This window comes from Ornithorhynchus anatinus, chromosome 5, assembly GCF_004115215.2.
Source record: "Ornithorhynchus anatinus isolate Pmale09 chromosome 5, mOrnAna1.pri.v4, whole genome shotgun sequence".
Lineage (NCBI taxonomy): Eukaryota > Metazoa > Chordata > Mammalia > Monotremata > Ornithorhynchidae > Ornithorhynchus > Ornithorhynchus anatinus.
The window spans coordinates 87928432-87934351 of NC_041732.1; the positions used below are offsets into that span (position 1 = coordinate 87928432).

At 40.7% G+C, this 5920-nt stretch overlaps 1 non-coding gene across 1 annotated transcript; it reads right to left on the reverse strand.

The window, feature by feature from the left end:
• Window positions 1-4001: 4001 nt before the first annotated feature.
• LOC114812746 lies at window positions 4002-4139 on the reverse strand. The gene has a single exon (XR_003760396.1). It is a non-coding gene; the product is annotated as a small nucleolar RNA SNORA7 (small nucleolar RNA).
• Window positions 4140-5920: the final 1781 nt, after the last annotated feature.

Here is a 5920-nt window from a genome sequence, read left to right on the forward strand (position 1 = left end):
AAAAGAGCACGGGCTTGGGAGTCAGAAGTCATGGGTTCGAATCCCGGATCCCCCACTTGTCAGCTGTGTGACCTTGGACAAGTCACTAACTTCTCTGTGCTTCAGTTACCTCATCTGTAAAATGGGGATTAAGGCTGTGAGCCTCATGTGGAACAACCTGATTACCCTGTATCTACACCAGCGCTTAGAACAGTGCTCTGCACATAGTAAGCACTTAAATACCAACATTATTATAATTAGAACTTAATAAATACCAGTGAAAAAAGTGATAGGTTTCCATTTTATCAGGCCATCTCTCTATCCTGCTATTAGTATCCATTTTGCTTGCAGCCCTGCAGATCTATTTTAGTTCTGCTCTTTTTTAATGATCATTCTCTAGATATTTCCCTTCCTCTCTATTTGGATCTTTTGCCCCCAAATCAGTGGGGTAGGAAAGAGGAGAGGAAAGGGCTGGAGAGGGGAACTGATTGTGAACAATTCAGCATTGAGGAAGCATATGTGAGGTGCCAGTGGGAAGAGAAATTTTGTTAAATGCTAATTAGAGATCGGCTCTCATTTGTAATTAATTAAAATAAAAGCAAAACCTCCTACTAAGTTTGCCCATGGGGTTTAATTGGAATCTTGAGAGGTTAGTTTTTAAATACTTCAGTCTAATTAGCAAAGAAGTCATCTTATAAATGAGAACTAATATCTTCATCCCTCAGTGGCCCTTCCACTACCTTGGTAGCAGAATTTGGTAGCAGCACTGTATATTTTCCTGCCAATTAAAATGTGTCTGTAGGATTTGCAGAGTTTAGACTGGTATGTTTTGTAATTTTCAAGGTACTTTTTTATATCTGGGCTTAGAGTTGAGTTCTTCCACTCCTGCTCCTAGCTGGGACCCAGCCAGCACCCTGACTTTATCCCTCTGAATTTTTGTGTCTCCCATTCCTACCCTTCCTCATCTTCAACAACTTCCTTGTATCCCTATCCCATTACCTCCTCCCCAGTAAATAAGTGCATTTGAGTCTCTCCCAGTTGCACATGTGGTAAGTAATTCAGATTGATCCCAGTGAACACAATCTGTATCTAGCTGTTCTTCAGCCTCACTGATGAAGGTCTCTTTCTTTCTTCTAACCAGCAATGAGTCCTTATTCCTGAAAGGTGTGATGGTTTTTTATGGTATTTGTTAAGCACTTACAGTGTGTCAAACACTATTCTAAGCATTGGGACAGGTCAGGTTTATTAGGTCAGACACAGTCCCTCTCCTGGATGGGGTGCACAGTATAAGTGGGAAGTAAAACAGGTATTGAATACTCATTTTACAGTTGAGGAAACTGAGGCACAGAGAAAATAGGTGACTTGCCCAAGGTCACACAATAAGCAATAGGCAGAGCTGGGATTAGAAATCAAGTCCTCATTTTCCCAGGCCTGCTCTTTCTACTTGGTCATGCTGCTTCTCTCTTTAAATGTCTTAGATTTAGTATCTCTCCAAATAACAATAGTAATGAAGAGGTGTTTATTGCACACTATTTTTTATGGTATTTGTTAAACACTTACTATGTGCCAGGCACTTTTCTAAGTGTTGCGGTAGATACAAGCTAATCAGGTTGGACACAATCCCTGTTTCACAGAGTGCTCACAGTCTTAACACCCCTTTTACAGATGATGTAAGAGGCCCAAAGAAGAGAAGTGACTTGCCCAAGGTCACATAGCAGACTAGTGGCAGAACAGGGATTAGAACCCAGGTCCTTCTAACTCTCAGGCTGAGCTCTCTCCCCTAGGCCATGCAACTTTCCTTATGTGCCAAGCACTGTTCTGCGTTCAGTACCGATAAACAGATTAGACATAGTCCCTGCCCTACCTGAGACTCACAATCTAAGAGGGAGCCAGAGCAATTTTTTATCTCCATTTTACATATGAGAAAACTGTGGGCCTGAGAAATTAAGTGACTTGCTCAAGGTCACACAGCTGGCAAGAGGCAGAGCAGAGGTTTAGACTTCAGGTCTCTGATTCCCAGTCCTGTGCTCTTCCTACTAGATCATGCTGCCTCTCTCAAAGTATTGGGTGATATCAGTCTTATGCCATCCTTTATCAATGGTGCCATGGTGATATAATAAGAGCCTTTTCATTTATTTTGTGACAAGTTTTCATTTATTCATTCATTCAATCATATTAATTGAGCGCTTACTCTGTGCAGAACACTGTACTAAGTGCTTGGAAAGTACAGTTCGGCAACAAATAGAGGCAATACCTACCCAACAACAGGCTCACAGTCTAGAAGGGGGAGACAGACAACAAAATAAAATAGGCATCAATAGCATCAATATAAACAGAAATATATATATATATATATATATATATATATATATATATATATATATATATATATATATACATCATTAATACAATAAATAGAATAATAAGTATGCACATATATACACAAGTATTGTGGAGCAGGGAGGGGGATAGAGAAGAGGGAGCGAGGAGGGGCAATGGAGAGGGGAAGAGGAGCAGAAGAAAAGGGGGGCTCAGTCTGGGAAGACCTCCTGGAGGAGAATTGCTTAGGAAATCTCTAGAAGATCTCTTCAGTTCTGGCATCCCAGCACTGGTGACATAGGATCTTACCTTCACTTTCATATTGTCCTGAAGGTTTACATATTTTCATTAATGTCTGTCTTCCCCTCTGGACTCTTAGCTCATTGTGGGCAGGGTAGGTATCTGTTTATTGTTATTGTTGTACTCTCCCAAGTGCTTAGTATAGTGCTTTGCACACAGTAAGTGTTCAATAAATACAATTTGAATGAACTGAGTCTCTTATTTCATAAAAATCATGAGGACCTGCAAGGTGAAGGTGATGTTGATGTACTTCCAGCTTTGTTGCAAATAGAATTTTAAATCTCTGACAGCATGATGAAGACATATATAGAAAACTGAGCCAAACATTGAGGCAATAATTTCCAGTTAGAGTGACTGTCCCCACAAAGCATCCACAGCTCTGAGGAATTCGCTCACTAATTAACTCGCTATTTCCCATTGAGCTTTGAAGCCTTAGGCTTTTTGTGCCAATTTTAGAACTTGCTATGGTATTAATTGTGCTGTGCTATCGGAAATCACTCTATCCTTTTATACTGTTCTTGGTTAACGAGCTAATTGTGCCCTGGAATCCACAACTTAGTTCCAGGGATCATGAGTGCAAAAGTGGTGGGATAGAAACCACAGTCAATACTGTAAGTATGAATGGACACTAGAAATCCACCTTTTACTCTCCATCCATGTACCTTGTTGATCCAATAATTTATCCTATCCCGCCTTTTTGACTACCGCCTCAGCCTTGTTGCTGACCTCCCTGCCTCCTGTCTCTCCCCTCTCCAGTCCTTACTTCACTCTGCTGCACTCAAGAAGTTACTGCCTTCATCAGACCTTCCCCTGACCACATCCTTGTCAGGTCAATCTAACAGCTATGCTTAGCATACCGGTGCTTAATACAGGGCCCGGCACATAGTAGGGACTTAAAAAACACTATAATTAGTATAATTAGTATTACATGCATATTTTATGTTATTGAGGAAATAAAATAATCTATATATACATGGATAATAATGAATTTGTACAATTCTGTACTTTCATTTTCATGTCTTTGACCTACTTCCTATTACATCCTCCTTTACATAAAATTTGTAAATAATTGTTTACATCTGTTTCCCCCATGAACTGTGAGTTGCTTAAAGGCAGGTAACATGCATCTTCCTACAGTTGGGCTCTCCCAAGCATTTAGAACAGTGCTTTATGTTCAGTCTTGCCTTATGCTGTCAAGTCATCTCCAACCCATAGCAACCCCAGGGACACATCTCTCCCAGAATGCCCCGCCTCCACCTGCAATCATTCTGGTAGTGTATCCATAGACTTTTCTTGGTAAAAATATGGAAGTGGTTTACCCTTGTCTCCTCCTGTACAGTAAACTTGAATCTCTACCCTCCACTCTCTCCCATGACGATGCTGCCCAGCACAGATGAGTTTTGACTTGCAGCAGATTGCCCGCCACACGCTAGCTACTGCCCAAGCTAAGAATGGAATGGTTATGACTCTGCCTGACTCTCCCTCTCTTAGCCGAAACTGGTAGAGTACTGTAAACTCTCCAGGTGAGACCCTGAGAGGAGATTTCAGTAGGTGCTCGGTAAATTCCACCCACTGATTAATGGATGGATAAATAGAAATTTCCCTAATGATACAATCTTCCAAATTTTTTCAATTAATTTAACATTCTTCAAAGACTTTAGCTTCCCTTTTAAGGGTATAATTTAAAATATTGAGCAGCCTCTAACAAGCTTTATATTGCCTAAGGCTCAGGAGACTATTTCCAAGAATTTTCCTTAATCAACAGCTTGAAGACCCCTAGACTGTATTCCCCACACCCCTCCTGTATCTGATAGGCAATAAAGATATTTGGCATCATGCCGTGACCTGAAACCACAGTGTATATGGGTTTGAAGTTAGCAACTTTTTTTTTTTTTCTGAAATCCTATAAGAAGAACTTTAGGTAGAAATGTGCCTATAACCATGAGTGGTTAGGTACCATGGTGATTTCTGTTCTCAGTTTTCTCCCTTTTGAGAAGAGTGATGGTGGGGGCAGGAGTCAGAGGTCATGGGTGTGAATCCCGGCTCTGCCACTTGTCAGCTGTGTGACTGTGGGCAAGTCACTTAACTTCTCTGTGCCTCAGTTGCCTCATCTGTAAAATGGGGATTAAGACTGTGAGCCTCACGAGGGACAACCTGATTACCCTGTATCTACCCCAGCGATTAGAACAGTGCTCTGCACATAGTAAATGCTTAACAAATAGCAATATAGTCATCATCATCATCTCTCAAATGTTCTGGCCTAGCTTTGTTGTTTCAAATGTTGTGAAAGAAACTTCACACAAAATTGAAAAGCAACAGAGGCAGCATATCCTAGTGGAAAGAGCATGAGACAGAGATTCAGGGGGCCTGGGTTCTAATCCTGACTCCCTTTCTTGTCTGCTGTGTGACCTTGGGCAAGTCACTTCACTTCTCTATGACCCAGTTACCTCATCTGTAAAATGGGGATTAAGACTTCAAGACCCATGTGGAACAAAAGGACCGTGTCCAATCTGATTTGCTTGTATACCCTGCAACACTTATTACAAGCCCGGCACATAGTAAGTGCTTAACAGATACCACAATTTTTTTATCACCGTCATTATTATAATTGTTCTTATTATCTGTGCCTCAGTTTCCTCCTCTGTGAAATGAGAGTAAAATAACTGATATTCCTCATCTTTAGACTATGAGCCCAATGTAGGACAGGGACTGGAAGCAGTGAGGCTCAGTGGAAAGATCACGGGCTTGGGAGTCAGAGGTCATGAGTTCTAATCCTAGCTCTGCCACCTGTCAACTGTGTGACTTTGGGCAAGTCACTTAACTTTTCTGTGCCTCAGTTAACTCATCTGTAAAATGGGGATTAAGACTGTGAGCCCCATGTGGTACAACCTGATCATTTTGTATCCCCCCAGCACTTAGATCAGTGTTTTGCACATAGTAAGCCCTTAACAAATGCTATCATTGTTATTATTATTATTAATCTGAAATATCTTGTATCTACCACAGTGCTTGGCATGCCATAAGTGCTCAACAAATACTATTATCGTTAGTATTATGTTGTTACTATTACTATGACAACTACTATTAGTATTATTAATAATAATAATAATAATAATAATAATGAGATATTATTTTCCTTCCTTTGAAATCTTGGAAGGTATGCCATCAGATCTAGAAACTAACCCACTCCCCACACCTCCCACTGGAGTGGTGCCTTCTTCAAATGTCGTCATTAAGACTCTAGCTGAACATATTGACAGGTTCTCGCTTCTGAAGCAGTCAACAGTGAGTGAAAAAGGGCAGAGATGAAAACACTGACTAA